General features: G+C 31.7%; 1 protein-coding gene across 5 annotated transcripts in view; it reads left to right on the top strand.

The window, feature by feature from the left end:
- The window catches only part of LOC118195915 (beta-galactoside alpha-2,6-sialyltransferase 2-like), a 48,973-nt gene extending 39,949 nt beyond the window's left edge, over positions 1–9,024 (top strand). For all 5 annotated transcript variants that reach the window (XM_035367257.2, XM_035367258.2, XM_035367256.2 and 2 more), the window contains one exon: positions 3,830–9,024. The gene's annotated coding sequence lies outside the window, so the exon portion shown is untranslated. The remainder of the gene's footprint in view (positions 1–3,829) is intronic.
- The last annotated feature ends 3,261 nt before the right edge of the window (positions 9,025–12,285 follow it).

Below are 12,285 nucleotides of genomic sequence, written 5' to 3'. Positions count from 1 at the left end.
TTCAATTCTTGAATTCCACTGCATCATATATCAACAAACCTCTGAAGTCTGGTCCAAGGTGTATGTTGTCTGCAACATGATAAATGAGCTCTCTTGCTAAATGAGCTGCACGCCTTTATCTCATGAAGCCATTGGGAAACTGAAGACTGTGAAGCTTGCATTCCAGTGGCAGCATACAGCTTACAGGAGAACTGTGAAGCTGTAGCATTCCTTGGTCACTGCAGTGAAATTGCCAAATAACGATACTCATTTGTCATTGTAGATCTTGGACCTTGTTTAAGTTTTCTTGATGTGGATCTAGTGTCCTTAAACTATTTCCACAAATTGCAGATGACACTGGGCATTACATTGAGCTGTGTACCCACCTTCAGTTCTAATTGGCCTGCATTTTCTGTCTCATTCCATCATCCATTCATTCGTGACTACTCATTTTTAACTGATACCTTTTAAAATTTACTCAACTCTTAAAAAAACACATCAAACATCATGAAGAAGTATGAGCACATAAATTGCCACAAACCCTTCGCAATCACAGCTCTACAGATGCGGACGTATATTTGACTTCTAATAGTTGCATAATATGTAACTTTGGTTCAACACTTTTCATAAAAATGGTCACAATTTGCAAGTTCTCTTAATTTGTCATACAAGTATTTATATATACAGTACAAAGTCCGAAATCTGGACTCATCAGGACTTCGGATTTGGGATTTTTCTGGATATTAGATCAATTTAAATCTGGTAAGATTGCATGCAGAAATTATACAATTAAAAAGATGAAATTGTAATTTATGAAATAAAGTGCAATCATGATCTCAAGGGTATTAAAAAAAGAGGCTTAATATTTATTTGTTTACTTGATTGAACATTTCTTTCAGTGTAAGTTGTTTAAGTTGCTTCGTTTTTTGTGCTATTAGTTTCTCTTTAATTCTATCAACAGACATAATTTCTTATTCAGTTACAAAATTCCACTGTTCAAGTCTTGTAATTGCTGTGTTGAGAATACCAACTAACTTGTCAATCGAAACTTTTTGATTTTCAATAACCTCTCTGTCACTTTCTTCACTATCGGTAGCGGTATTTCTGGATCAAGAACCATACTACAGATTTCACTGTCTGCTAATTTATTGATGATATTGACATTGTCATAGCAATGAAAAACTTATGTTATATCATCTTCATTTATTATGGCTTCCCCAAATTTCTTTACAAAATTAGCTTTAGCTGCATGGCTTTGAACTCATCATAGTTCCCTTTTCTTACAGAGGTGTTGCCATTTCATAGTGGACATGTCTTTAGATGTGGGGATGTATTTAAAATCACAGAACTTAAATAGGCTGATAAGTACATTTCCAAAGCAGTACATCTTCATGTCAGTAGAGTAAAGTCTCTTGAAACTGTTTTTACAAGTTGCAAGTGATACTAAGCATTATATTGAGCTGTCTAGTAATCTGAAGCTGGGATTTTCCTTGCTTGCAGTCTACCAATGATTCTTCACTTAATTCAGTCATCTAAACATGGGGATCATTCATGCTACTGTACTGCTGATAAAATTTAATAACATTTTGCAAAAAACAGCCACTTTTCAATACCTTCTGCTGTTGCACATCTATCTATTTGTACAAGTGAAATTACATATTCAACACCTGCATTTTTGTATTATTATTTGACCATATATTTTAAAATTTTGTTTCAGTTTTTTTTTTAACTTAAAGAAAATGGTTATTCTCTTAATTTTGAGCTCTAGTTGAGTAAATGTGATACATGATCTACTGAATATGAAAAAAGAGAAAAAAGTAATTTTCACTTTGAAAATTCAAAAGTAGTAGTAGTTTGTCACAGAAAAATGTTTTTGATAGAAATTTCAGGGTAAAAAATTTTGCAGCATTTTAATGAAGAGAACTTAGGTTTGACAAGTTAATCTGAAAAACTAAATGTGCATAGTGACAATTTTAAATTTATATGTTAAGAGCATTAAAAAAGGTCTCTGAAGGTTACGGCATTATTGTAAAACTTTTGCGAAGAGACTTAAGGTATAATAAATATGATACTGATACCTGTGAATTATGCAAGGCAGTAGAAATATTATAAAGTCTTATAATATAGAGAACTGGCTCTTAAAAAATGTTTAAAATGATTTTTAAAGGAAATGCGATCAAAATATATTCAAATTTGTCCTGTGACCATTTCTGAAAATTTCCTTAAGCATAGCTAGTTTAAAAAGAAGTTTTCTCAAAACTGTAATTAAGTCAAAATTATTAAAAATTAATGATGAATAAAGTAGATTGCTACTTTGGTTGGAAAATTGTAACAGTAAAAAATGAGAAGTCAATACCTGAATCTACTATGAAAACAGTCAAGAAAACTTAAGTTTTAATGCATGTTATTGATACAGTTGCATGCATGATATTTTGCTTTTTCATTTTTTTTAAATGTATGTAGGTAATAACAATTTTTAATATTAAAAAAATTTAATTATTATTTTTTTTAATTTTGGTGAAAATCTGAATTTTTTTAATATGCAAAATATGACTGCATAACATTACATGGGAACATTTAAGTGAAGAATATTATTCAAGAAGGGTGAACAGATATGATTTCTATTCGTAGAAACTTAAATATTACAGTCAATTGACATCTCCATTAGTTAAATTTAGTGTTTTATGCAAAATAGATGATTGGAAGTGATCACTGTTTGCCAGCTTGTCGTCTAGAGGTATCATATAATGATTGAGTTCCAAAACAATGCATTAATGAGTCATGGATAGAGGGAAATAAATGTCACCTAATAATAGCTGAGAAGAACCCAGGATTTTCAACATATGGATGACTGTCATCATGATTTAATCTGACAGGATGCTTAAATTGGCAGATATGAAATTCTGTCACATGGCAGAGAGCAAAGGTGATGCAAAACAGAATACAAATGAGAAATTCGTTAATAATTTTATATAATATTGTGAAGTGTGTGGTGAATTATCCCATTTAATGGTTTAATTGGAATCCTTATAGTTAGCAGTAATGAATTTATTTAGAGTACTCACTTCTGGTATAAATGAATTACTTACATACTGTTCCTAGAGGACAATTTCAAACAGGTTAAAAAATTCTGAAATTTTCAATCTGTTTTATAAAATTATCACTTCAGTTAAAGTCCCTGTATGAATTAATATCAGTAGAAAAATTAATATCTGTAGAATTAATTATCAGTTAAAATTAATATCAGTAGATCCTTAGAAAAATGTGCCTATTTTTTGCTTCTCGAACTTTAATTAGTAAAACAAACCTCCCCCTCCACATTACAAGAAATTGAAAAGCATTAAAATAAGCGAAACTTTGAAATATTTACTTTTATGTTACTGTCACTTGTTCCGTAAGTTTTCATAAGTATGAGAAAGATGTTGTTTTCAAATTTTAAGAAAAGCCAGGTTTAACTAAATTTCCAAATAAAATATCAGTTCTACTTTTAGTTTGGTGCCAAAATTTGAAACAGAGATGTGTAAATTTGGAAAACATAAAACAAAGATTATTTTCTAATTATTCGCTCTGGTGTGCTTTATTCCTTAAGTTTGTAAGTTAAAAGAAAGCCTAAAAACATGTTGTTTATAGTAGATAGTTCTATTACATAGTACCCTGGAGGATAATATTGTCATAGCTGTAATGGATATATGATAATCCATTTATAAAGGCATTTCAGAAGGAGAAAGAGCCTTGTGTGTATTCACTACTATTTTAAAAAAGTGCTAAGATTTAGAGATTCATTTGTTGTATAATTGAAGACGCAGTTTTTTTTAATTACCCACAAAAACTGATTTATGTGGTATTTCAGGTACTAGAAGTCTTGAGACAATCACAAGATATCACCATGAATGTGTCAAAAGTGTTTCTTTTGTGTTTGTTCAATACAGAAGTTGAGTGTCAAGATTCTGCCTCTTGAGAAGTCAAGTGTTATTTTTGAATTTTGAAAGAAATTTTGCTTGAACTTAAAATGGATGTTTATAATATTTAATTTCCATAATGTCATGAAAATTTTCATTTATGTATTTTTATATGTAAATGGTGTAGTGCATAGACACCTGTAATTGAATCCTTGATATATGTTAAATTTTGACATAAATCCTTTTTGTTGCATAGATAAGTGTAATAAGATTATGTAATTTCATTGCCTTTGTAAATCTGTGTACTTTCTCATGTTCCATTTTTGGTAATGCCCAGGATTTGAGCAGTTGTGAATTAAACATGACAGCACAAAAGTTTTGATAGCATATGCCTAGGCAAGAAAAATGGGTTTCTTTGGTAAGTGTTAAAGAGAATTTTTAAATTATGTTTATATCTATTAAAATTATTTCTTAGAAATTTGTAACATTTCTGTTGCTAAAATGTGGATTTAAGGAAGAGTTAAATTTTGTAAATGTTCTTTATATTTGTTCCTTATCTTTTTGTTATGATGCTTCTTGGTTACATTAAAATAAATGAAATAACATCCAGTCTACCATCACAAATGTATAATAAATGCTTTAAATGAATACATAAATTGAACATTTTAAAGAATAAATTGTTCATTTTACATTGTTTCAGAACGTTGAAAGAAAGATGAAAGTAGAAAAAAAGGTTAAATGAAACTTACAGGCATTGCTTCTGAAAAGCAAATGAAATATTTTTCATATTTAATCAAGATCACACTTACTGAAAATCTGATTTTTATTTTTGCTTTTTATAAAAATTTAAATAGCGAAACATTAGTGATAAATGTTATTTCTTAAATTTAGCAAGCATTTCATAACTTAGTAAAGTAATGAAATCATGATAGGGCATTATTATTACTTTCAACTGGATGTCAGATTTTATTAATCATTAGAGGTTTTAATATGAACAGAATTTCAATTACACTACAAAGTCTGAAATCCGGACGTCCAATATCCGGACCTCAAAACCACCAACAACGTTTTTTTTTTTTTTTTTGTAGTCTTTATGCATGCACATTTGATTCCCCCCTTCGCACATAATAAAACATCTAAAGAGTCCCGATTCTTAATTTCCCCTCGACACTAAATAAAATAACTTGTTATTGAAGAAACAATCATGTTAGCATAAATTTGTACAATCAGTAATTTGGCTCCGTTGCTGCATACCTGGTTGGCACTCATGTCAAAACGAAACATCCCACATAGATACATCGTTGATCTGATCATGCCAACCTGGCGAATCGTTATTTATTATACTTTCCTTTCATAACTGCATGTTTATCAACACATGACAACTTGAGTAATGACTCATGTAGTGATGTCTAAACAATTTTTTTATGTTAGTAATTGAATAATAAAGGAGAATGGTAACCTTTTATGTTGACATTATGCTTGGCGATGATTACAGATTTAAGTTAAATGCGCTAAAAAATGTTGACGAGGAAAAATTTAACAAGAATTTGTTTCCATATGCTAAAAGTAGATTTTGTTGATGATATTCGTAGACCCAAAGATTACATTTAGGGCTATTTGAATTAGGAATAACTGATTTGTTATTCACATAAGCCCAGAAGCAGCACCAGGGTTAGTATTGCCACACCGTGTCTCAGAATATAGGATCCACAGAGACTGCATCAGGTGGTAAGATATCTAGTGCTGGCCCTCAATAAGGCTTAAGTATATGTGGGAATTTATTTATTCAGAACTCTGATAAGCCTTAAGCATGTGCAAGAAATATAATAAATAACTAAACTAATACAATTCAGGCTTAATTGTCTCAGTGTGCAATAGAAGCAAGATGAAATTTAAAGGAAGAACTTGTCATTGGTTGCCAAGCTCATGATGCATAGCCAAATATGTATAGTGAGCGATAGCTAAATTTGATGATTATAGCCGTGAATTTTAAAGATTTTCGGATATCGTAAAACAAAGGTGAAATTTTCCAATTAATGGATCTTATATAGAAATGTCGAGAAGCAGTAATAAATGAAGATAATATAAAAGAAGTTTTTCATTGTGATAACTATGCTTGTCAATCATTAGTCAATGAATGAATGGCGAAATCTGTAGTATGATTCTAGATAAGTTTCAGCTACCGATAGTGAAGAAAGTGACAGAGAAGTTACTGAAAATGAAAAAATTTCGATTGACAAATTAGTTGGAAATTTCGACACAGCAATTACAGGGCTTGAACAGTGAAACTTTGAACAAGAGATTATGTCTGTATACAGAATTAAAGAGAAAGTATTATGCAAAAAAAATGAAGCAACTTAAACAACTTGAACAACTTACATTGAAAGAAATGTTTAATAAGTAAACAAATAAATATTAAGCTTTTTATGTTGTAAATTTTGATATCCTTTAGATCATACATACTTCATTATTTCATAAATCCCGATTTCATATTTTTAATTTTATAATTCCTACATACCATCTTACTAGATTTAAACTGATGATATATGTAATATCCGGAAAAATCCCAAATCCAGAATCGCCGATGTCCCAACGAGTCTGGATTTTGGACTTTGTACTGTATTTGAAATTTGAGATAAACTAAACTAGTTTTCCACAGACAGAAATTATAAAAAAATAATGTTGTCTTTACTCAGTCAGTGGAATTTCTTTAATTTGTACTATTGTATGAGACATCTTGTTAAATACGAGTCAAAAGTTTCCAAGTGATGCTGAAATTATTATTATTATTATTATTATTATTTTAATAAAGAGAAGTATGCTGTTCCCAGATCATGAAAGTTGTACCCATCTTAGTTCTATTATATCCAATTCAGAAATTAATGCATTTTATTATTTTTTTTTTCTAATAAATTACTTCGTAGAAGATTAATAGTTTATTCTGTATTTTGAATTTGCTGTTGAAAGTTTAATCCTGGATGGTTCTGTAGCATTATCAAATAATTATGTTTATTTTGCAATAAAGGCTGGATATTTAATTCTCTAAAGTTATAAGAATGGAAGCTATGAAAGAAAGAAATACACATTTCAATTCTCTATGTAAGATGAGTTTTTGCAGGAAAAGTATATGGAAACTGCTTTAGAACAATTTGAATATTTTTATTATTAACTGTAATAAATGTATTTTATAAGTGAAATGTGTGTTTTCATTAGAAGTGTGGTATTATATTACTGATGTTCATAGTGATCATGCATTTGCTGCCATAAAATATTCCATGATTTAAGAGTAATAGAAGTTTATATTGAATTGAAATATTTCAGTTGTTATAATATGTTTTTATATGCATGTTGTAAAATTCTCAGTGGTATCTCTATAATTATATTTGTAAATACTCATTTGATTTATAATTTATCTCATAAATAATATACATATTTATAGAGTCATTAAGTTTAACGATGAAGGAGGAGACATAAAAATTGTGCGATGCGCTTGCTGGGTTTCAAACTCCAGACTTCTCGATTATGCGTCGGACATGCTTCCAGTTGCACCACGAAAGCATGCAGAAAGGAGGAAGAAAAACTTTATGCATATACAGTCAAAAGTCGTTAATTCGGACTCGTCGGGACTTCGGCGATTCAGGATTATCGATTTTTCTGGATATTATAGATCATCAGTTTAAATCTGGTAAGATGGCATGCAGAAATTATAAAATTAAAAATATGAAACCATAATTTATGAAATAAAGAGCAATTATGATCTAAAGGGTATCAAAATTTACAAAAAAAAAAAGCTTAATATTTATTTGTTTACTTCATTAAACATTTCTTTCAATGTAAGTTGGTTAAGTTGCTTCGATTTATGTGATAATACTTTCTCTTTAATTCTATAAACATACATAATTTCTTCTTCAGTTACAAAGTTCCACTGTTCAAGTCCTATAATTGCTGTGTCGAGAATATCGACTAAATTGTCAATCGAAATTTTATTGTTTTCAATAACCTCTGTGTCACTTTCTTCACTATCGGAAGCGAATTATAATGACGAGGAATTTGATTCAAATCATGTCAAAGACGGAGTACATCGAAATGAAATACTAGATTTAGTAAGGAATAATAAGCGAAATAAAATAAAAACATCTGCCCTGAAGATAAGGATAGTGCTGACAGATCAACTTCCAATTCATTGCACGCCACGGCGCCCCCCTTCTCCCCGCCACTGAGCAGCGTGGAATTGATAACCAGATTTCGGAATGGTTAGAGAAACGAAGGATATACCTTTATCCATTTTTTGTAGCAATTCCACTTTTTGTTTAATGGACTTCGAAACATACTTTCGCTTTGTAGATCCTTTACATATTAGTAAATATATATCAGAAATTCTATTTGACATAATCAAAAGTTCAAGCTTACTTTTATAAAATTGCTCTAACAGTCTGCAAAAAATAATAATCCGGATCCAATTCGAAGATTAAGGAACAACGCAATCTGCAACATTAACTGAATTAGATAATTTTAGCTTAGCTTATACCGTCCGTTATACATTAAACGCCCATGCGTAAACGTATTATGCGCACACGCATATTCGCAGCCGTAAAGGTCTTACGCGCATGCGCAGAAAGTTTGTAGCTTTGAGGTCCGGATTATAGATCATTCCGGATTATGTGTGTCCAAATTAACGACTTTTGACTGTATATATTAATTAATTTTGTATGTTCAATAAACTACAAAATGTATCCTTTTGAACTCTCTTTGGATTTAGAGAATAGAGCAAGCAGATGAATTTGTCTGCAGCAACACAATATACATATTCAAAAATTTTAATTCTTAGCAATTATAAAGCAATAGCTAAGGTAATGTCTACATTTATTTTCAAATATGATGCAATAAGTAATCCACGCAATTCCTAAAGCAGTAGTATATACTGCATGCAGTTCTTTTTATTTGCAATAGAATGGTTAAATTAATCATGTTAAAAGTTGACTGACTGTGTGAGCTTAGTATCTCTTGATAAGAATGGCAAAAATTGAAAATATATGAATCTGCTTGTATTTTAGTCAAAGCAAATTCAGAAGTTCATTCTATATTATATAACTATATGCAGCTTTTCTTTGTGAATAAAGTATTGTATTTTTGTGTGCGAAGTCAATACGTTGTATTATTTTTTCCCTAAATTGTGACAGTTTTGTATGTAACTGTGAAACATTGTGCAATTTTGTAATTTAAAATGCTGATATAAATATTTAATCTGATTATTTAAAGAATGATTTGTCCCAAGAATTCTTAGAATTAAGGAATTATGTATTATATCAGAAGAAAGGCAAATTATTTTGAAATACATCAATTAATTGTAATTAAGAAACTTTCATCTGAAATTTAAAAATTTTTTCTCATGTAAAATTTGAAATTTATGACAATGATTCCCATGACTTTCACACACACATATATAAGTGAATATGTTTATAGCTCAAACACAAATCATAAAATAATTAAAAAATCAAGGTCATAGTACCGGCTCACATTCACCCATTGAGTGGTCAAATTAGTAGCTGGTCGAACCTCCCCTATTGGCAATGCAAGCTTGAATTAGTCGAGACAAGAAGTGGTAGAAGTTCCTAATGTCATCCTGCGACACATTCTGCCAGGCATTCAATCAGATGTTGGTGGTGCCCGGTGGCCTACTGTGTCCCAGACATGTTCGATTGGTAAAAGGTCTGGTGACCTTGCTGGCCAAGGAAGAGTATCAACCGCACAGAGACAGACAAGAAATATGCAAGCGGTATGTGGCCTGGCATTATCTTGTTAGAAAACGGCCCCAGGATGATGTGCCATGAAGGGTAATGCAACTGGCCGCAGGATGATATCAGCATATCGTTGAGCTGTTAAAATTGTACAGAGGTTGACTAAAGATGACCTGCTGTCATAAGAAATAGCGCCCCACATCATCACATCAGGGGTTATGACTGTAAAGCCTTTGTAAAACAAAGGCTGATTGGGACCGCTGGCCCCTGTCCTCTCCAGACACAAATATGGTGGTCATCTGCTTCAAGAGGGAAGTGGGATTCATTGCTGAACACTATACGATGCCAGTCTGATGACAGCCATGATGATCGGCTACTACACCACTCCAGACGTCTCCGCCGATGTTGTGGTGTCAAAGGCAGCCATCTTATAGGCCTCTGTTCAAAAATTCTCACAAATTTGTTACCTCAAGAACTATTTATTACTCGGAAATAGCTATCTATATCTCTTTAGTTATTTATGACTCTACAATAATTAAATAATTCCTTTACTCATACTCTCAAAATAAGGAAAACAAAAGTTACGTTAACTCTCTAAAAAGAACAACATCAAAGCATGTTGCCATTCTCTGAAACATAAACTTTCACAAAACATAGATAATAATAATATGAATAGATAATGAATAAAAAATCTATAAAGAAAACGATTACATCTGTTTGAAGCTTGTGCAATATTACTCAGAAGCTGCAGTTAGAAAAATATAAACAAAAATATTAGAGTCAAAATATTGTTCATCCTCCCACCTTGCAATATGAAATTCGGGATTGAGTATTGCAAAATAATAAAAAATTAAACATTGTTCTCACAAGTCCAATCGATGAGGGACTCTAATTATCCTTCCTGATTTGGTTATCGTGGGCGATTTTAAATGGGTATGGATTATTCTATTTGTTTCTACAGGTACATCATTAATTGGAGTTTGCTCTACCGAAATATTTTCGCATCGTTCACTTCCGCTGAATTTCGATGGAAGTTCCTCGGCAGTCGATAATTCCAAAGGATGAAGATTTTGTACAGCTCTTATGACTTCTCCATTTTGCACTTTAATTCTGGCTCGTCGACTTTCACCGTCGGTACCTGGAAATAATTGTATGATTTTACCAAGAGGCCAATTTAATCTCCTTTTGTCATCGCTTCCAATTAAGACAATGTCTCCTTCTTTTAATTTACAACTTCTAGCGAATTTTTTGCTTGTTGTTTTCAAAGTTCCCAGATATTCCTGGCGAAATCTTTTTTTGAGAACTTGGTTAACATTTTGGATACAACGCAATCTACGTTTATAAATGCTAGAATTGAAGTCATGTTTCACAATTGGCACTGAATAGTTTTGTATTTCTCGTAAAAATTTCCAGGTGTTATCGAAGTGAGACTTGAATCAGCCGATACAACTGTTAAAGGTCTATCATTTAGGATAGCTTCACAGTTACATAAAACGGTACACATTTCCTCATAACTAAGGCAGGCTCTCCCAAGAACTTTTCTTAATATTCTTTTCATTATTCCTATGAGGCGTTCCCACCAGCCACCTCACCATGGAGCGCCTGGGGAAATGAACTTCCAAATAATACGTTCATTAGCTCCTTTTTTTCCAATTTCATTGAACTCGATTGAAGCAAGTGCATTGCATGCTCCAACAAAATTTGTTCCGTTATCAGTATAAATTATGGATGGCTTCCCACGTCTAGCAGAAAAACGATGAAACGCTTGTAGAAATGTATCTGTCGTTAAGGATGTAACCAGTTCCAAATGAACACAACGGTACACTGCGCAAGTGAATAGGCAAATCCATGCATTCTTGTAGTCTCTTAGAAATATAGGTCCAGTATAATCTATGCCAGTTATTTGAAATACTGAGGCATCCAGTACCCGATCTCTAGGAAGTGGTGGCGCTGGTGGGTTAACATTTTTGTTTGAATAACGCTTACATGTTATACAAGTTTTCAAAACGGATGACACAACTCTCCTTCCAGCTAATATCCAAAATCTTTCTCTTAAGGAATTTAGGACGTGAGAAACTCCAACATGTCCTTTCAACTTATGTTCTTCCATTATTAAACTTTTTATAAGAGGATAATCACTTGGCAAAATAGCAGGAGTTCTGAACTCAGATGTATCTTCTCTTTGAAATATTGCTGTTTTAGTTCTGATGATCCCACAATCAATGGTTGGATTAAGACTTAAAATCCCTTTATCTTCTGTTCCATTAAAGGATTCATTTTGTATTAAACAAATCAAGATATTCTCTGCTTCTTTTAACTTAGATACAATAAGTTTATCCTTTTTCTTGTTTTGATGTTTACAGTTGTAAACAAAACGACACATCCACGCTACCAGTCTGATTGTCTTACGATAACTTGAGAATCTAGTAGCAACTATTTCACTAGCATTAAGATTTATTAAGGATGAAATAATCCTTTTCTTTTTCTCAAGAGCTATTTCTTCTTCATCAGCACTAAAATCTTCTTTTGGCCATTTTTCAGGTGATAAATATAGCCATTTAGGTCCTTCCCACCATTTGGATTTAATTAAATAAGAAGCAGAGCATCCTCTACTGGGCAAATCAGCAGGATTCAGTGATCCTGGTACGTGCCTCCAGGATTCAATAGAA

The sequence above is a fragment of the Stegodyphus dumicola genome, chromosome X1 (genome assembly GCF_044657685.1).
Source record: "Stegodyphus dumicola isolate Sdum_Otavi_A_Nest chromosome X1, ASM4465768v1".
Lineage (NCBI taxonomy): Eukaryota > Metazoa > Arthropoda > Arachnida > Araneae > Eresidae > Stegodyphus > Stegodyphus dumicola.
The sequence above is the reverse complement of the archived record's forward strand: the minus strand, read 5'-3'. Positions and strand labels throughout refer to the sequence as shown.